Genomic DNA, 22,089 nt, shown 5'->3' with positions numbered 1-22,089 from the left:
AAATCCAGCCATATTAGAGCAATGGAGAAAGCTATCCCCAGTAATAAAGTGTATTTCTTGGAATGAACATGGAATGTTTTTATTAAAGGAATACACAGCAGGTTTTGAGTGATGGGAGTTTGAAGATGACAAAAAACCTGGCCTCTCTCAATCTGCCCTTATTTCACATGCTGGGTCCCTCTCCCTTCATGACATGAGAGGTAGTTTCAGTCTCTCTTCCAGAGCCCCCAGGAATCACTTGAGCTGGAGCTAAATATACATTAGTGTATGTTGTCTCAGTCATGTTAATAAAACAGGAATTTATCAGGTGACCTGGGATTTATTGGAGCAGGTCTTACCTTCTCAGTGACTTAGCTCCTAAAAACAGAGGGAGAGAGAAGGGGGTGTGTGTGTGTGTGTGACATAACAGCGAGAGAAAGGCATAAGTGGAAAAGGGACAAACAGTCAAATAAAATAAATGAGTCAGACTTGGTTTAACAATTTACTTGCACAAAATAGGCTAAAGAGTTGACCCACCGAGTACGCAAACATCAGTCTACTGTCTCGAGAATGTCAGCACCCCACAGGCTGTATGCACCCTCATGATTATATTCCTACATACAAATCTAATGAGTTTCTCCTCTGGTAGTTTTTCTTTTTTAAAAAATAAAAGAATTAAGAATAAATGTTATTAAAGGCCTAATTTGAAATTATATATTATAAAATTCTGCAAATATATGATACTGCTGAGTCTGTACTAGACTCCTTTGTATAATTTACATTATTTTCAAAACTGCTCAGTGACCAGGTTATGGTCTAGCACATACAATCTTGGCTAATACATAAATATATATAGTACCTTGCTAATGTACTAACCCACTTTTTTTGCCCATTCTTAAAGGCTAAACTTCTCCAGCTTCCTCAAGTTAGATGGTCTGTGTTGGTGTACATCAATCTTCAGGTAATGCCATAGATTTTCAACTGAGGTCTGAGCTTTACCGAGGCCTTCCAAAACATTTAATGTATCTCCCTGTAAACCACTCCAGTGTAGCTTTAGCAATATGTTTAGGATCATTGTCCTGCTCTAAAGTTAAACTCCATCCCAATCTCAAATCTCTTGCAGACTGAAATGGGTTTTCCTCAATAATTGCCTTGTATATGTTTCCTGGTCCCTACTGTGGAAAGCAACAACACAGCATGTTACCACTCCCTTGCTTCAGTCTGGGATTGGTGTTCTCATGGTGATGGAAAATTATGGGCTGTACCACTCTTCAGTGTTGGATTGGTGTTCTCAGTGTTTGTACCACACATAGTGTTTCCCAATGGCCAAAAAGTTACATTTTAGTCTGATCTGGCCAGGAAACCTTCTTCCATGTGTCTGGGAAGCCTGAGACTCTCTGTGGAGTCACTTGAGCCAGAGCTATGACTTGGGACAAATACTCCCTCACTGCTGAGGATCTTTGCAGCTCTTCCACCTTTGGTGTCTTTTTTGGACCTCTGCTTAATGCCCTCCTTGCCTAGTCTGTGAGTTTTGGTTGGCAGCCTTCTCTTGTCTGGTGTATGTGGTATCTCAGTGGTTAAGGTACTGGACTTGTAGTTGGAAGGTTGCTGGTTCAAGCCCACCACTGCCAAGTTGCTACTATTGGGCCCCTGAGCAAGACCCTTGTTGCTCAAGCTATATGCAGTCATAACTATAAGGTGCTTTAGATAAAAGCATTAGCTAAATGCCATAAAATATAATAGGGCTGTATTCTTTATATTTTATTATAATGGATTTAATGCTCTGTACGATGTTCAAAGCTTTGGATATGCTTTTATAACCAAATTGGAAACTATGCTTCTCCCCAGCTTTGTTTCTCAACTGTTTGGAGAGCTCCTTGGCCTTCATGTTGCTTGTTTAGTGCTGTTGCAGATGCAGGGGCATTTCAGAACAGGTGTATTTATACTGAGATCACGTTGCACTTTGATTGCACACATCTGGACCTTAAACCTGCAGTTGGTAGGACTGAGACGAGAGTGGACTTAGCCTGAAAATTTGCAGAAATACAACTACAGACGTAGCCTCATGATACATAGAAGTACTACATGAAGAAAATTTTATGTCAAAAGATCAAATGTAGCTGTGTAGAGGTTTTTTTATTTTAAAATTTTACCAGGGCTTAACAATAATACTTCTCATGCAACTTTACCATAAACAATGGTACTCCTTAACATCTGGGTCTGAAGAGTAGTTTCTCAAAAGTTTTATTACCATCTGTGAATGCCTTGATTCCAACAAAGAAAGCTTTCTTTCCCTCCTTTCTTGCTTTTGCAACTACAGGCCAGAGATGATTCCATGTTGCTCCTGGCCACGAATCATACTATCGCTGTTCACGGTTTGTTCTGTATATCTGCTCTTGCTTTTAATATGCCCACAACAGTTCAGTACATCTAATCTGTTCACCACAGCTTTGCAAATATCTGTCGCTTTCTGACCTTTATTTTTTCTGAAGTGGACTGTCTCACATCCTCCAAATGCATGCTCCATCAGTGACTATTGAACTTGCTTGTTTATTTTACTCTTCAACTCTTTGTTTTATTTATTCCATGTCGAATATCTTGGCTCACACTGAGTTTCAGAGATGGACAGATTCAAAGCTTGATTATTTTTTACCATCTCCTTGTTCTCTTTTCATGATTTGTCAGTGAATTGAATGAACTCTTGTACCATGGCGGCTTCCTTGTTGGTGGTGGCATTAGTTTGGAAGGAATATTATAAAATGAATTAAATTCTCTTTCTGCATTACTCTTCCATGCATATGAGTGCATTTTTCTGAAAACTCTTTTTCGTTTCCCTTCTCATTTCCAATTTCCATTACTTCAGTCACTATCACATTTTTGTGAGAACATCGATCTATCCCAAATTTCATGGCATACGGCTATTTTTTTTTTTTATTACTTTAGGTAAATGTCATCATTTAAATGTTGATCGGTTTATGCCAGTCCTTTTCTGAAGCAGCTGTTTCCATGGGTAATGTTTTGTAAGAAAGTACCCAAAATGATACCTCAGCTGTTACTGGGTCATCCACTCATGCCACCATCTTGGTCCAGCCTCTTTTGGGGATATTTCCCCACCAATGTACATCTGTGATGTGGAGGAAGCTAAGACAGAGACACAAGAGCTGTGTCGAGCAACGTTTATTAAGCATATTCCAGTGATCATTATCGTGTCAAAATGCCATGAGATTGAGAGGCAGAACCAAAATACAATGCTGAAACATAGTTGCAGTTTCAAAGCAAAGTTGGGGACAGGAGACAGAAGAAGGGAAGGTGATTTACCATTACAATGACCAACAAAGTAAGGCAGGAAAATGAGGTGTACAAATACACAGGATGATTAGGGATACACAAATCATAGATATACGAATCATATGTTGGGACAAAACTAAAACAGCAGTGGAAACAAAACCTCATGGTGCCTAGCATCACGGGAACAATGACCCCAAGGGGTGGAAACCATACTACCCCCTGAACTCTGTCATCTTTATGGATGTGTCAATGTGGAAAGTGGAGGCTTTCCAGAACAAGAAAACACTGCTGTGTCCTGTGCGGAAAGAAATGTTTTATTGCAGTGTGTTATGCATACCTATGGTATAAATTCGCCACCACCAGTCACATCTTGTTCGTTTTAAATGCCATAGCAGGAGCAAAATATCTTTACAAATTCATTTGATTCCTTAATTTTGGTTTTACTGTTAGGTTTAGGTTAAAACCATTTAGAATATTTGTAAAAGCACAGATGAAGCATGTCTTGTCAGTTCTCATTTTGCAAGCATGTGTTTTCAGACTAAATAAAAAATCCCGGCAGCATGTGGTTCAGGATAAAACTGAAGAGCAGTGATTGAAATAGCACCTTCTGGGTACTGGCAGATTCATAAAAGTCCAGTGATGGATGATACAACTATACATCACATCATCAACAAGTGATGATACAACTATTTATCACATCATCAACAAGTGATGTCATTAAACAAGGGCAACTCAATCCGTTTAGCACTGATTCTTCTGTCCTCACATTTTCCTTGTTTCCTTAGAAGGAGGGAGCTAAAATGAGAAAATTCCTGTAGAAAAAGTAAAAAAACATGTTCTATTGTTGTACAAGAATGTATCTAGTTCTTTCATTCTCCCAAGAAAATAATTTATTACTTGTGATTGAGACCTCATGCCACAATGGCCAATATTACTGGTCATCATACAATGCACTGCAGAGAAAAAAGCAACAATAAATGATGATGCTTGTAACCCTGAATCCTGGAATGTTCATCCATAATGAAAGTAAGCACTCAAGACAGACAGAATCTAATTCATAGAAGTTTTATTCCTTCCACCAAGAAGAGTACTAAGCTGCTGTGAACCAAGTTCACAGCAAGGTTTCTTTAATCTGTATATAGTGAGAGCATTTTGCATGTTGTGGTCAGTCCAGTCCAAAGTGGCAACGGGGGGCAGATTCTGGGACATATCCAAGGGTCAGGTGAGAGGCAGGGAATAGGAAACAGTCCAAGCTCCACAACTAGCAAAGCAAACAGACAGAATACCAGTTCAGTAAGCAACATAAATGTGACAATACTGTGGCAAGGAGGTTGAGGCTGAGGAAGTATAAATGGAAGGGGGAAATGAGGACCAAGTGAGACTTGTTAGTGGTTAGTGATATGGGAAGTATATGTGGGTGTGGCACTGGGGAAACAAGTGAGATCCACAGGATTCATGACATCATCCAATATATGTCCTAAACGCTAAAGGTTAGTTTACAGTATTTAGAGTTTATATGACTGTGAAACATGTCTTCAGTAATCATTCCTTTGACCATTTTAACCAATATTCAAGGAGAGCCACTGAACACATAGGCATATCAATTTTTTGTCAGCTTATACATCAGTCCTGTCAAGTTCAAGTAAATTAAGATGTGGGAATGGGGTGTGCAGACCACGTTTACGTTACTTTTATGATGGCTTGAGATACTTCTGGAGGTATGCGTGTTTATTTTTTAGCATGTGTATGGTAATTATTACTATATCCAAAAATTGCATTATTTAGATTTTTTGTTATCAGCTGATATCTTCTTCTTTTCTGCACTCTGTTAATTTAAACAATTACACTTCCATATGTAATGTAGTTTTTTTGTCTTATTTTTGTAGACTTTATATTTTAACTGAAGCATAAAAGGCAATAATCTGCAAGTGAAGCTGTTTTTGTTGTTGTTTTTAGAGGATAAAGTATTATTTAAAAATGTTTTTTTTTTACATTGTTTTAAATGTATTACTCAAATAATCATGAAAAGGCACATGAATATTAATTGCAGATCAAAACAGGTGAAAGATGCAGTAAGAAAGAAGAAGAATTAGTGGTTGGTGCTGGCTCTAACCATTTTATGTTAAATGGGAGGTTTGTGGGAGGTTTGAGAACCCAGATTTTGACAAATGGAGGGTCATACTTATTGCTTAGCATAAGAAAAAGCAAAGGGGTAACTTTACCATTAGTTCTGTCACTTTTTTTACTCCACCATCTCCATGTCACAGGTCACCAGCCAGGCTTCCAAACGTCCAGTCTTCAGGTCCCTCCAGACCTCCTAAAGGCAATAATTATAATCACACTAGTTGGCTTATTTTGAACAACATTGTATGGTCTCCCTTAGTGTTGCACTGGTACTGTATCAGTATGTGCCCTTATACTGGCACTTCTAAGCAAAAACACCTAAGCAATACCTGACATCAACATGCACTACATAATTACCCATGCATGCAGGTGTTAACTAATGTTAAGCAACAGATCAGATGAGCAGATGAACACCAAAATTTCAGGAGAAGGAGTAGTAGTGGATAATATTATTTATTATTAAGTGTTCACTTCAACAATTATATTGAGAGATTTTTCATTTACCTCCAATTAGTTTTAAAAGCTGTCCCATGCCTGATGATAAGATAATGCATAGTTATATTCCTTCTGAATGAAAGGAGCTAAGTCGCAAAATCATAGGATGTTTTAAATGTAGTTCTTTTATGATGAATTTTGCTGAATGGCTTATGCTGGATTATGCTGAAATGAATCAGAGAGATTCTTTGTCCATAATCATGTTTAAATTTAATGAAGAGTGCCATAGAGATTTTCAGGTTTGAAGGTATTCTCAAAAGTCATCAACTGTGAAGTTCAAAGGCATAGATACTTCCTGTCCAGCATTTTATGTTCTAGCTTTCACATCCATAAAGAACCACAGAGAAGACTCTGGATAATTCTGATCTTTGTTTGTAGACAAACAGCATTACATTTGAAGATCTTCTTAAGATCATCCTGTCAAGTGCTAATTTCTTGACCACTAGATACTTTGTTGTTAATAATTGTTCTGAAGCAAATGTTGTTCAGCACTTTTACATATTTCCGTCAGTGGTAAAGCTGGCCATTTTTCGTGTTGTCATAACTTCTTTATATTATATTTATATTATATTCTTTATATTGAGCTCTTTTACTTGTCCATAATATTGTTGTTATCCATTTCATTGTGTAGTTGGATGTTTGATTTTTTTTTCAAGTATTATATAGAAAAGTCAGTTATATAAGGGAGCTAGCTAATAATAAGCTTTTAAATACATTTTATTAAATGTACATGTTGTAAAGAAGAGGATGTCTACTCAATTATTTATCAACTCTGTATGTACAACTCATAAAGGTTTCTGGTGCTTTTCCTTTTTAACAACATCCACCATTCAAGCAGTAAAATGTCTTACCAAGCCCAATTACCAATAAATCCTAGGTTCGCCTGTCTGAAGGTTAGAAACATTTTACAAAACTGCATAATGTTTTAAAGTACAGTTAGTACTGGATTCTCCATTTTGGCTTAATTCAGTAAACATTTTGTTAGTAATGATAACAACATTGTAAAACAAACTAATATTAAACTGATTTCAATTTAAACACTGAAATATTACATGAAGACAACATATAATGAAATGACTATTACTTTCATATAATTTAAACAGAGACATATGGGATGTTGTCTGACTCTGGCAGAACATTCATGTGAATAAAAAAAAAGCAAAAAAAAAAAAAGAATTAAAAAAAATTTGAAAGTTTTGGTTTACAATTTAGCATGAGATGTTCTCTCATCACTGCATGCCTCCCTGTGACCCTGAACACATGAACACATGAAGACACACACACACACACACACACAGAGAGAGAGAGAGAGAGAGAGAGAGAGAGAGAGAGAGAGAGAGAGAGAGAGAGAGAGAGAGAGAGAGAGAGAGAGAGAGAGAGATAGAGATACAGATACCCACGTGTCTCTAGTTTCAAGTGTAAAGTTGTTAGAGTGTAAATTTGATGGTGGAAACTGACAGTAGGAACTCAAACCCCTTGGGGGGAGGGTTTGTGGGTATTTGTTAAATGTACTGTCATTTTGCCCTTGTAGTAAAATGAATAATCTACATTTTTATTTTCATCAAAACACGAAAACAATGACTAAATCTAATGTAAAAAAAAATGTAACTGCACTGGTGCATCTGGTTTTGGCACTCACGACATATATACTTGTCCTTAGCAATCTCTTTAACTCAAGAGATACATTCTTCAGCACTAAAGAGAGATTTCAGGAGAGGTGGAGGACCTAATGAAGTTTCTAGTCAGGCTCTGACTGTGGGAATGGAGTCACTGTTCTTCCACTGTGTCTCATGTCTTTATTTTGCTTTGTTGTCCTTGTTGTTCCCTCCCTTGTTTAAGCTTTCCCACCTTTGATTTGTATCACGTGTGTCTTGTTTAACGCTTTTTATACTATGTGCTTATACCCTATGTTTGTTCGTCTTGTTGCGGATCATTGTGATTATGTACCTCTTTTGTATGTGCTCTAGTGCTCTGCCTGTGACGATGGTTTATCCATGCTTCGTCTGTGATTGCTTGTGTTATTGTTATTTTGTTATAGCCTGTTTTGTGTTGTGTTTTATAATGTATTCCCAGAGTCTCCACATTGGATCTATGACCGTGGACTATACTAATGACTCTTCTCAGTGTATGCATCCGCCTCATGATCACTCCTGTTACACTCTGGCAGAAAAAGGTAAACTACAAGATGTATAGAGATGGCTTGCTGAAGAAGTTAAAGAAGTGAAATTTTAATTACACTAAGAGGCCAAATGCATCGTTTTGGTAATGGAATTTAATTCTGTGTATTAGGGGGATGAGTATATGTAGAGGGATAATAAATATTTATGGAGGAGACTAAAATTTGATGCCTTTTCATAAGTGGGCCTTTCACTGCTGTTATGGGAGAGAAATTCAGTAAAGCTACAGAAAAGAAAATGAGTCTAAGACTGTTCTCTAATGGCCTCACAGTAATAGGTTTTTGCTTAAGACAAAAGTCAAAATGTTCCAGTCAATATTCAGGAAAAGTCAGTCGATATTCAGGAAAAGTTATCTGTATTCAGACTCAAGCTACAAGAATACTTGAACTGATTTTCTGGTTGGCACATACAGGATATTGAAATTACCTGCAGACAGTTCATACCTTTGAGATCTCCAAATTTTTTTGCAGCACTTTTGAATGAGGAAATTTCAATATCAGCTCCTGCCTTTAAAACCAAAGGCATCTTTTATTTCTATAAATATTTTTAATGAAAATATACAAATATTCAAATTATACACAGTAACAACTAAAAAGCAAGTACTGATCACTTATTTTAGTGTGTGCATTTGTAACTCATTGCTTTTTTTGAATTTACACATTTGACAAATGTTCTTGTCTCAATGGTTAGACAGTGACATAGGACATGTGACACTGCTTTTCGCTGAAGGGGAATAAAAGACTTCAGTTCAGTCTAAATTACGGATAAGTAAGACAGACCTCTTTTTTGCCCAAACACATCCTAAATATCTCATTGCCATATCCACAGATATGTATGGCCTGAGTACTCATATGCACACTTTTGGTATTATTACCTGTGTAAATCAACTTTTAATATAACTCTGTATCTGTTACATCTTGGTGGACAGATGCTCGAACACATGAAGAGATTAAATTTAAATGTAATGATTTAAAACGCTTGTTCCAGGTCATTTATTTTCCTAATCATTACCTTTTACAAACATTTAATGACTACTCTTCTGTCTGCTGAATGTTCCCATTTGTTGAATCCTAAGATGGATCGGGAGGCCATCAGGACAGGCTTGAGGGCCTCTATACATCAATTATTTTACACTTAATTATTTGTCATATTCCATTGTGAACTACTGAACATTGTACATTAGCAGGGGAGTAAAATGAAAATGACGGAATTGTGGACAATCTAATAAATGGGGACCGATCTTATAGACACAGATATAACATTTTACAATGCAACCATGTAAACATGTACTTAATAAAAGCTGCAATTTTTATCAGACAGAAATGAAGATGAGTGTAAGACCCACACATTTATTTTAAACACGAGCTCTTAGGAAGAATTCACATTTCAAGGAGTATAAAAGAATATCTGTAAAAAGAAATGTCACTATTTTTATAAGGGACAGCAGATTAAGAAGGGGGGAAAAGGGGAAAAAAGAATATATGAAGAGACAGCAGAGTATATGAAAAGAAAGGAGAGTGTTTGAACAACAGGCAGAGTGAAAGAAGAGACGGGAGAGTGACAGGCATTTAATCCCATAATCAGCATCTTTTTAGCAGCTTTGTGGTATTCATACTTTAAATTCCCACATTAAGTAATTAATTGTAAAACCAATTTACCTAAATGACTGATTGCATAGCTAAATCAGTGTTGCTAGATGGTTAATCAAAACTGTGGGAAGAGTTATCAAACTAATATTTAGGGGCAAAACAAACAAACAAACAAAAAAAAACAATAATCAATCACTTATAAAAATCTAAAAATAAACCAATTTAAAGGAAAATAAATAAACATAAAATAAGTGTTAGAAAGTGGCCTTTTCCAATGATTCTACTCAACCACTAGTTGATGAGCAAAATGTCAGGGGACTGCTGATGAGCTGCCAGCCTTGCAGTCAATAGTGGAGCAGTGGCTCACTCTTGCTCTTTGGGCAGGGTTACAAAGAGGGTGAACATTTTAAGAAGACCATGTGATCAGAAGCATGACTTGCTCTGTATTACACCCACAGGCATACACAAATAAGGCTTTTAAAAGGAAGGCACCAGTGTGTAAAGGGCTGCTTTTCACTGAGCCTTTCCTACAGTTGCCTCTCAGCATAGCCTGTAATTCAATTGAAAGTTTAACTGAAATAAACCATATTAAATTATGAGAGGAATCTCAGTGATGAGAGATGGCCTTTATTTGAATTTGAGCGAATCATTGAAGCTTCACAGACTCAAACACAAGCGTGAACCCTCGGAGCTGTGTAGCACATGGACATGATCCTCAGTCTTGATACCACCAGACATCAGAAGGTACAGTTCACTCAGTCTGCCTTTCCAAGCCACATGTATCTGAAGCCAGTACTGATTTTATTATCAGTTATAAAAAAAGGTTGTACCTTAACTTAATGAAACTGGCATTGCACTTTTATTGTGTAAAAATTACTGGTACAACTTCACTTATTGTTATCATTACCGCATGATTTTTTACATGCCTGTCTTTCAAAGATATAAAATCTCATAAATCACTAACAAGTACAAACAATGGTGTTGAATTGTGGCAGCTGATGCAGACGCTTCAGCTTTTCACAAGCCCCCGGTCCCGTTAATAGCATGGGGACAATCCCTATTCCTTGACGGGCAAGATCTGGCAAATTTAGGTAATTTCCCAAAATATGGGGCACCACAGGGGGCAGGGTTATATCAATCCTAAGGGCCTGTTACTGACAGGGGCTCTAAGAAATTATTAAAACATTTGGTAATTTTTTTCACATGGCCCAAAATCCCTGGCATCCCCCAGAAACCTGGTAATCAACCGATGAGAGAAACCAGAACCGGTTTTGTTAGCATGTCAGTAGACCAAATTTATCTCTTATGTTTAATTTCAATGTACATGAGCTCATAGAGCCCATAAACATTTGTGACAAAAACAAACAGTAACAATTTGGGTGACCATATGTCCTCTCTTTCCCAGACGTCCTCTTTTTGGGACCCAAAATGTGTGTGGCCAGGGGTTCAGAAAATGTCTGAAGTTTGGCTTTCCTTTCGTTCTGACATATGCTTTCAACAGTCCCTATACACTCTGTGACTGTTCTGCATTGCCTTGACCATTCTTTATCTGTCCCACCATCTCGCATGCCAAAGTTAGTTAATAATATATACGCAAACACAGGACAGGCTGCTTCTCAGCATGCGTGTGTAGCTGATTCGCAGAAGCCCATAACCAGAAAAGATACTTACAGTGTACCTCCTATGTGATCTTTTGTATGGCACTGTAAGAAATTACGGTATGGTCTCACAGGGGCCTTATCTTACTGCTTTACTTGCCTGCACTCAAATGTATCGTTTTCGTAATAAAAGGTCCAAACCAAAATGGGGAGACCATCTGACTTATTTAGCACATGAAAAAGCAAAGCAGGAGCTCTTGCTGTGGGACCAGAAGATATAATCAGCTTCACAGATTTTGATAGTGAGTGTTCAACAACCATCATAGACAAAAGGAACTGGCCCAGACATGAAGGTGACAGAACTCAATTTCCACTGATTCATCATAAATAGATCTGAGGAATTATTTTCATACTGACTACAGTAACACTGGTCATATACATCACATCCTTCACAGGAGGATCTTAGGTGGGAGGTGGCATTTTGAAATGCATATATGGCGTGTTCTTCTATTACTAGGTGTTCAGTCTAGTTCCACTGAATCCATAATACATTTGTGTATTTTGCTATGGCTTTGATTGTAATAAGGATTTGCCATTTTTTGTCAAGTTCAGATAGCCCTTGTTTTATCTACAGCACCTTAACAAGGCCTAGAATGCCTAAACACACACTGATAATGATGCTCAGAGAGCTGGGCTTGCTTTTCTGTGATGTCTGTTTGTGTACAGCATGCATGCGACAAAATAATTAGATTTTAAATCAGTCTCACACTCATACCGTACCACCTATACTCTGATTAAATGACGTTTTAGGCTTGTAAGTCTAATAAATCTTCAATTAAAAACAAATCTGACAGAATTATAGATGCAGAAATATAGATCTGGCCAGAGTTTTGTGGAAATCAGTGTTAGCTTAGATTCACACAAGTGGATTGCACATCTGCCTTGTTAAAATGGCATTTTCATATGTAAAACTGATAGACCTTCAGGAAAGTATACCCAGAACAACTACTGAAGATTGTCTTAGGTGTTCTAAGGCAGCTGATTTTCATCTAATCTACAACCATTCTTGGGCCATTCTCAATACCATGTTGCAACTGTTGGGCCCCTGAGCAAGGCCCTTACATAAATTGTGTTCAGTCTTAATTGTAACTCACTTTGGATAAAAGCCTCAGCTAAATGTGGTAAATATGAATACACATAACCCCCCATCCAGCACTTAGAGCTAGATTCAAACAACCCTCTCTATCATATCGATGATATCAATATTTTATACCAAACCTTAAACGCGGACAAGGACCATTACGAGTCATTTATCAGACGTCGCCTCCTACTCAACGAGGTTTTCTCCGATAGCGCAAATCAAACCCTGCACTTTCATCTTTGCACTGTGTGATGCATGAACCTTCGTTTTCTTGAACAAGAAATCAGTCAGGCTCTGCTTCTTCCACAAAAATGTTTTACCAGTCCTCTCGACTGGGTTCTTCACGTACCATCTGCCGGGCATTCCCCTTAACAAACCGTCCGTAGAGCTCCCGCAACCAAAGCATGGCGCCTAAAGCCAACTGAATGTAAAGCAGCCACGATGACTCGCTGCACGAGTTTGCATGCTGCCCCTTCACAGGATCAAGACATTCTCGTTCCGCTATAATTTCCTCAAATTCAGCCCTAAATATTTCACCGCGTGCAATCAAACTCGTCAGACCCTCGCCGAGCCGCAAACAAAATGAAATATGGATCACAGGCAGGCTGCTTGTTGTGTGTGTCGAATCTTGTGATCACGGCGGAATGCGATATGGAGCTGTGCTGCGCTCCTGGGCCGAGTCTTTCTGTAGAGCTCAGGTGTAATGTCCGTTGACATTTGCATTATTTAATGCCATGTTTTATTCAGTCATAACAAGACTCACAAATCACGGAGTGGATTTAAGAGTGGCCCGAAATAAGCGCGCCGGTCTCTCGCTCCAAGTTCACCGTCTATGACGATGACGCTGCTGCGAAGCGACCACACAGAGACGCTCTCAGGATGACAGGAGATTTATGTGTTTTTGTGTAAATACGCAGGTGCGAAGACCATATTCAGCACAAAACTGATGCATAAAGAGTAGTGTTTCGCTGTGTCCGGCATTTGTGGCTGTTGTCTGGATATTTTAATGAAGTTTGAGCGCAGCTTTGATGATATGAAGAGATATATAATACCTAGTGCGTAGTCAGGGCTGGACGTATGCAGGTCTGGGAAATATCAGTACACACTAGAAGAAAAATTACGTTTTACTGGAATAATTGGGAATTGTAGACGCTGGTCCCACATAACTAATATAACAGTACCCTATATACAAGTGTTGTTTCAACAATACCATTTTCAAATATCAAGTTAGTAAATTGCGCACTTGTGATCCGGTTTAGTATATTTCATAGTGCCGCATTCATTTTTTTAAACATTTTTTTCAGTATGGGTGGTTAAATTATTTTATGGCTGTTAGTTTCGTGATACATAAGATACATTATGGCTATTTTTAAACGTCCTCTCTGCTGCCTCAATAGATAACCGCGTGCTCACTCGCACGCAAGCACATAACATTTAATGGCCACTTATCGGAAAACTAAAATCCTATCATTTTCCAAATGTGAGCGGTAATTATTTTCCAAAGCGCCAAGTTTAACAGAAGAGGCGGGGTCAGGGACGAGTCCTTTGGTGAGAAGAAGTATCGGGCAGTGGCTGTTGCGTGATCTTATCGACGTTGTGCGTTCGTTTCCCCAGTTTTATTCAAGCACTGGGACGGACGCACAGCATCAGCTGGCTGGCTCCCAGGACCGATAATGTAATAATGTGACGCTAACCAAATGACGCTAATCTGGCATATGGGGGCCAAATCCTATCACCGATGTGTCAGATGTCATCAGAAAAGCAACGAATGAAGACCCCTCCGAGGAGTGAGTAAATACATTAAAGAGACACACTCACTCAGACACAAGGTCATACGCCCAGAGAAGCCAGCATGGGCTGGGCATTATAGAGGACTGCTGACAAAATATGAAATATGCTCTGCAACTGCAAAAGATGCGATCCAAGCTTGCGCGTTACCAAACTCAACTGCTTATCGATAAATCATGCAGAACTGCATCTATAAATAGAACAAGAACTCCTGTAAAATCCTCTATACAACGTTCTGTACGCAACTATGAAAAATAGAAGCAAAAAAAAATATATATATAATGTAAATAAATAAATAAGAATAATACAATTATATAGTACAAATAGCATCCATAAGTACAGGTACTATACTTTGTTAGGGGTTGTTTTGTGATACTTTTGGTCTAAAATAAAATGATAAAGTGAAAGTGAGAGCTGCAACTAATAGCAAGGCAGGCTATGACCCCTAGAAGAAGATGCAATTAAACACTAAAAAGGAATTAGTCATTTAATGTGAATGACAAGGTACATTTCTTTCCTCGGAAATATACTTAATTATAAGTACAACTGTCATGAATTAAAAATACTCAGACAAGTAAAAGTCCATCAAAATGTAACTCAAGTACACATAACACATTAAATGTAATTAGTGAATGACCAACTCTGCAACACAATACTTGGCCTTTATGCCCTGTTAGAGCTTTGAATATGAACCTAGCCCTTTGTTCAGTACTTCTGCAAAGGCAGTCGAGTGAAGATAAGTACATTGGGAAAAAATGCGGCTGGGGGGTGGTAATAAAAGAAACACAGCAGCCCATGGTCAGGTTGGCAGACTATGGAGTTCAGGGTGTTGAGGAAAGCAATCAGAGAAACTGATTGTGACCTTTGCCACTGTAATGTGCTGAGGACAGAGCAAGGACACTCATTTACATCTGGATACAGCGGCGTGCATACACACACACACACACACACACACACACACACACACACACACACACACACACACACACACACACACACACACACACACCACTTTGCACCACAGCACCTAGCACCATCATGCCAATCGATACTGCAGTCAATACATTATTTTCCAACTAGTTTAAAAAGAAAGCATGGATGTCTGGAGAGCCACATTGACTGATTCACATCACCACAGGCACTAGACACTAGAAAGGTGTTTCTGCCCTGATACTGCATGCCAAGAACATGCAAATGAGAAAGGGGTGGTGATCACCATAATTGTTGCCCATAAGGGGGGTTGGGTGTCAGTCACAGTGCAGATGAGCGGAGTCAAGGCTGCACTGTCTCTAGTCAGGGTCATTGTTTGCAATTTCCTGTTTCCAAACAATATCATTAGTGTGAACACTAACATTATTAACACCAGAGAACAACAGCAGGATATATCAGCACATCACATTACTGTTAGGACACAGAACACCCATTACTTAATTAAACAATTAACACGCCTGACTTTAATTAAGTAATGATTTTTTTTTTACCCTTTTATCTCCAGGTGCTTGATAATGGACCAAGGTATTCCTCACATACTTCTGAAGTCACAGAAGAGAGCTGTTAAAGTGACTTGTAATACATCACTCTATCAAAGATAATGAGGAATATCTCACCCTGGAATCTATTTCCTGGTGGTTCATTGAATTAAACATAAGTTGTGGCCCTAAGATTACTCTATGAACAGCTGGATTCTGGCTGATTCATCGGGGTGATAAAGACATATTATATCCAATCTCATTTTAATCTACATTATTTAAAAAGTGAAATTCTTCCCACATGGTATCTGGTTGATAATTACTAAGGTTATAATGATGATGATGATGATGATGATGGTGATGATGATGTAAAGGGCCTCCCATTTCTTTAGTGATACTGTAGCCCTCATGGGGGTTGATTTCCATCTGAACTAAGATAAGGGTGTGAAAATGCCCTATGCCTCTGACAACAGGCATAAATCACCAGTCCTGCCCATCCATTATGATATAGTCTCTACCGCAAAGAACTTAATGCACATAATAATGAACCCAAAACAGAAGTGCTTTGAGTTACTCAGAGAAGGCAAGGTGTCCTCAAAGAAGAGCATTGCCACTAACATATCTTAAACATATGAATTGTCACTAATGTTCATTGTAAACAGGCAGCCTTTGAGACTGAATTTAACAGTTATGCCTGCATTATTTAAATGCTACTTGGTGTGGATTGTGATAGAAGAGGATCTAGCTTGCTGTCTTTGAACCAGATTAAGAACTTTCAAACTTTTGAGACATTTCTGGAAGCCACACACTATCCAGTGAAACACAGGCAGTGATTGCTGGACCACCTAGCTATTCTGGCTTGGTCATTGAGATTGTATTAATGCTGGCAAAAGGCCATTTGTGCAAGTTACAAAGTTACAGAGATAAGGAGAGCTAGAAGGAGTATGAGAGGGAAATTAAGAAAGGCTGTGTGTGTGTGTGTGTGTGTGTGTGTGTGTGTGTGTGTGTGTGTGTGTGTGTGCGTGTGGGAGTATATGTGTGTGTGTGTGTGTGTGTGTGTGTGTGTGTGTGTGTGTGTGTGTGTGCGTGTGTGTGTGTGTGTGTGTGTGTGTGTGTGTGAGAGTATATGTGTGTGTGTGTGTGTGTGTGTGTGTGTGAGAGAGTATGTGTGTGTGTGTGTGTTTGTGTGTGTGTGTGCGCGCGTGGGAGTATGTGTGTGTGTGTATGTGTGTGAGTATATGTGTGTGTGTGTGTGTGTGTGTGTGTGTGTGTGTGTGTGTGTGTGTGTGTGTGTGTGTGATGTGGTGTGCTTTACTCTCCAATGACCTACTGTGGGATCCGGAATCTTATGTCCCAACCTTGTAACTACATCATTTTGAGTGTACTTACTGAATAATTCACAGCAGTTTAAATATGCCTTAAGATTTCTGTAACTAAACAATTAACCTGGTGCTTCATTTATTGTTGAACTGTGTAAATAGTGTATAACAAAATGCACAAAACCACCGACAGTCCCAAACTGGATTTAAATATTGCACTTGCTTTATTGCTGTTAAATGTTAGTTTTATGTTCATTGTTACTGTTCTTTAATTCATTTATTAAAATAATATTATTAATAATATTATAGCTAGTACATTTTCTTTATTTTGCTTTGACAAGACTGCTACTAAATCATTCACGCCAAATAATTCCCTCTTGATCTGATCTAAGCTTGACCAACCTCACTCACACACACACACACACACACACACACACACACACACACACACACACACACACACACACACACACACACACACACAAACACACACCTGTGCTCATAGCAAGCTTAATATATGCCGTCTGAACACTGTAATAACTTATCTTAAGCTGCATGTAGTCAGAAGAGGACCCTGTGATGACAAATGCCTCATCTCTCTAATCCAGCCCAATGAAGGGATCTTATTAAGATCTGGTGCCTCTAATAAATCTAATGGGAGGTTTGGCTTCAGATTGGACATGACGCCTCCGCTGCTGAGTGGATGCAGGGCAGGGCTCTGTCTCTTGTCTTTATGCTCAGCACTAGAACTCTTGCAATCGCACAGTGTTTGGGCCATCTCTCTCACTCAGCATTTCTTTCCCCTCTCTTTTCATCCTCCTGTCTTGCATAAGTCATAAATCTGGGCAGAGAAATCCGATGGATTTAGATTGCAGTAATGCAGGTCAGACTAGCAGTTGTTCTTTTTTTTTTTTTTCTTTCCTGCACTCCTCTGGCTGATCAGCTGGCTCAGGCATGCTGGGGTCACAGGTGCATCAGACAGAAACAATATCTCCTTTCAGAGCTGCAATCAGATTTGAGAGCAGTTACATCAAATTGCTGAGAAGGAATGTTCTTTATTGGATGGGAAGGAATCACAATGCCATCATTAGATAGCCGTCTTGTTCTCTCACTCTCTCTCTCTCTCTTTCTCTCTCTCTCATTCTTACTCTCGCTCTGTCTGTGTCTCTCCCTCAAAAAGAATAATTCATTTTCTCACTCAACTCTAAACATGTTGAACAATCACTGCATATTAACCAATCTTTTCCCCATCATCGTTTCTCCTTCTCACTCAACAGCTATTCTGATACACTATAGAATAATTAACAGAAGAAGCAGACTGATCAGTTAACATTGAAAGTAATCTGATAAAATCTAGTATAATGCCTAACCTACATCATCAATGCATTGGCAGATTTATAAAACTTCTAATAATAAAGAGTCATTTTCAAAAGCAAGTTTTATTAATCTAAGGATTAGGAGACTGATTAAAAAAAACCTACTAATTATACTAAAGGCCAAATTTCATGAAAGTTTTGGACAGGCTGTTATGTGAGAGAATGGCAGGGAAGTTTTTTTTCCCCATGACTGTGAGGCCAGTGGTGAATGGTACAAAGCTAAATATCCACAGTAGGGTGCTCTGTGACTTTTTAAACAAATCTTTTACCGGGCATGCCTTACTGTTAGAGAACAGAAAGTTCTCATTTTCTGACACCGAGTGAAAGGAAATCAACCTTTTTTTTCTTTTTCTGTATTTCTTTGTTCTCACCAGATCTTTTTTTTTTTACCTTGACAATTCAGATGTAATAAAGAAGCATGTCTTCTCACAGTTTATACAGAAGGATGTCTTCATTTTACAGAGTTCCATCACTCTAAACTCATTCCAGTCATATGTCTCACTGCTAAAATGAACTGAGAATGTAACTGCGCTTTCAGGATATACTCCCTCCTCACACATACGTGCATGTAGCAGTTCTCCTGCACATGCTTTGAAGTCAAGAATTATGGAACTATCCTCTTGAAAAAAATCACAATCCTTGTCTCCTCTCTACATGCAATTGCCAGTCAAAATACAGAGAACTGAACTAAAAGTATGATAAAGCATTTGGATATGTCTCAATGTAGCCACAATGTACAAGGTTTAGAAGTCCTTGTTTGACCATGAGGAGAGATTATACATTACACTCGTCCATGTTCTAAGGATGAGTAGATTACTTCAAAGTAGAGAATATACATGTGTCGTGTTTCATTCGGCACATGTGCTTGTCTGAGTATGAGTGTGTATATGTGTGAGTAGGCCCAGTGCTGCATGTGCTTGGCTGTGCAGGCCTTGACCAGACGCACCTAGGCTGTCAACTTCACCTCTTGTGAATCTTTTAAAACTCAGAATAAATTGGCGTCGTTCCTGAGAGTCCAAACAAACCCAGAGCAGAAACAGAAGGGCCCAAGAACAGCTCCCTGTGAATCTTGAATGGTCCTGGATTCGTTCTGCACCAGCCTGATGGATCTACTGTGATATCTGCATCCTGCAAACCTTTTGTCACCATTCAACTGAACTCTAAAGTGCTTTCTGGCTCTCATATGTGTTTATTAATCTGTCTGAAGGAACACTGCCTCAGGTATCACCTAATGAAAGCCTCATTAATAAGCATCTGCTGTACAGATGAATGGTTGTTTGGTACTCTCCTGCTAGATGTCGCAATGTGTGACAAAGGGTATCTGGGAAATGAAGTTCGACTTCAGAACATGGATACTGCTTCAGCTGAGGGGATTTCTCAGCAGGCAGCCTATTTGTGTAGGAATAGCAGTGTTTGAGTGATGAAAGTGTGGTGTAATTTGCTGGTGGAACTAACCTGTCAGACTCTAGAGATGGAGTAAAAGAGAGCGAGGAAGAGAGAGAGAAAGAGAGAGAGAAAGAGAGAGGGCAACTAAAACACCCTGGAGACTTACTGCCATCGATTTATGACATCAAATCAAATGACATCTTGCCAGTCTCCAGTAGAGTGAGAGTCATTAGATACCACACACACACACACACACACACACACACACACACCACACACACACACACACACACACACACACACACACACACACACACTGACACACTCACACACACACACAGACGCATACACTCTCACACACACACACACACATACACACACACATACACACACAAACTTGGCCTCACCCACAACCCCCCACACAATCAGATACCCAAGCGCATGTATACACACGTACATACAAACTCACATACTTGCCCTCACTCACACTCCCCACAGACACACGTTCACACGCCCATGTGCACATACGCACGCACATACAAGGTAAGTTGCAAAGACATGAAAGCATCTTCAATTCACATGTCATTCACAGCCTTGATGGGCACATTGATCCGGTGTGGGGAGCTCTTTCGGAGAGGTTGGGATAGAGATGGTGAAAGAGAGATAGCGATGGAGTGAATGTGAATATAGGAGAGGGTGTAGAAAGAAGGAGACCAGGTAAATAAATAAGAGTGAGATCCAGTTAGAGATAAAGAGAGAGACAGACAGCCACTGTGCAGTTCCTTAGAGATAGGAAAGTTGAGACTCTGACTGAGACCGAGAGGCACACATTCACTGGAATCTGAGATCCCACACTTATGATAATTATGTTGCTGTTAGGATGTATACTAAAGACCCATTGAGGAATTTTAATTACACTGTACAGTAAGCAGACACAAATACACACACATGATAAACGATCTCACTACACCTGGGCCAATCATGATGAAGGACACATGCTACACTGCAAAGTTTCCATCTTGTCATGGAAAACAGGAAAATCCAGAGAGAGAGACTGGAAAAACAGAGAGAACTTCACTATGGTGCCTTATGACTTATGCTATGTATTACCATATATCCTTCGGATATATACCCATCGTTATATATTTGTAATCTATTCACTTCCAATATCCCCAGAAGTATGCTACGCACTTCCATATACTGTTATGTGTTTGCACATTTGTGTGTGTGTGAGAGAGTGTGCCTGTGTTTGTTTGTCCTGCATGCACATACAGGGCTGAACAGCTCACAGGCACATCAGAAGGCCACAGGGTACAACGGGGTACAAAGGAACCGAGCAGGGGAGAGGTGGGTTTGGCTGTGGGGGAGGGAGGGGGGCGGGGGGGAACTCGGGTCATTACCCGGCGCCTCTTGATGTTTGAGTACAGCTCCAGGCAAGCCAGGATCCTCACACCTCTTCCCCTCTCCCCAGCTCCCCATCTACCCCTGTGTAAGTTTTGAAGGAGCCAGTACAAATCTACATAAGGCAGTGAATATTTGATAATCCCCTGCTGTCAGCCGTGGTCAGGCAGGAGAGTCAGTGGGGACAAGTCTGCCCAGGCAAATGAGCACCACTGGAGGAATTGCATTGGACATACACATACATATATATATGTACTTACATTTAATACATGCATACTCGTTCCATCCCACGTGCAGCTATGCACTGAGTCCCCCTCTGCCATGCCTGGCCATCCACAAAGCGAGAGGTGAGAACTTCCCTCCAGGGTGGAGTGCGAGCTGACAATAGCGCGAGGTGCTGGCTGTAGTGGGATGGGTAATAGGCCTCCCTGATTCACAGCTATCAGTTTGTGTGAGGGACGTGCCGTGGAGAGTGAGGCCCAGTATGGCCCTGAGCTGGAGGGATCAGGCCTGTGCTGGCACTGATCTGACAGGACCAGGAGATCAGCCATGCATATACCCCTTTCTTTCCTTCCTTTCCCATCTCTCATTATACACCTTTCATTTCTGTCTGGCTCCTGCATTCTCAAAATAATATCTCTCTCTCTCTCTCTCTCTCTCTCTCTCTCTCTCTCTCTCTCTCTCTCTCTCTCTCTCTCTCTCTCTCTCTCTCTCTCTCTCTCTCTCTCTCTCTCTCTCTCTTTTTCCTATCTCTCTAAAGTACTGTAATGACTCACAGTAATATCACTGCTCACATGCCCCAAGGCATTTGATATGTGGTGTTCTACAGCAGTGGGAGCATGTACTTATCTGTGTGTGTATGTGCATGACGGTGTGTTGCACAAAGATTTACTACTAAAGCAGGGGGATATATAGTCTCCTCAGTGAACAGTTGAAGTCACTGAAGATCTGTAATATCA

General features: G+C 39.5%; 1 long non-coding RNA gene across 2 annotated transcripts in view; it reads right to left on the bottom strand.

The window, feature by feature from the left end:
* Positions 1-3,189: 3,189 nt before the first annotated feature.
* The window catches only part of LOC118241796, a 78,485-nt gene continuing 59,585 nt past the window's right edge, over positions 3,190-22,089 (bottom strand). Inside the window, exons 1-3 of one of the 2 annotated variants that reach the window (XR_004776357.1) lie at positions 12,741-12,841; positions 5,490-5,584; positions 3,190-4,528 (exon numbers count right to left, since the gene is read on the bottom strand). This is a non-coding gene — a long non-coding RNA (uncharacterized LOC118241796). Of the gene's footprint in view, positions 4,529-5,489; positions 5,585-12,740; positions 12,842-22,089 lie in introns of those variants that run through there. The other variant, XR_004776358.1, reaches the window with a different exon arrangement.

This window comes from Electrophorus electricus, chromosome 8, assembly GCF_013358815.1.
Source record: "Electrophorus electricus isolate fEleEle1 chromosome 8, fEleEle1.pri, whole genome shotgun sequence".
NCBI classification, from domain to species: Eukaryota; Metazoa; Chordata; class Actinopteri; order Gymnotiformes; family Gymnotidae; genus Electrophorus; species Electrophorus electricus.
The sequence above is the reverse complement of the archived record's forward strand: the minus strand, read 5'-3'. Positions and strand labels throughout refer to the sequence as shown.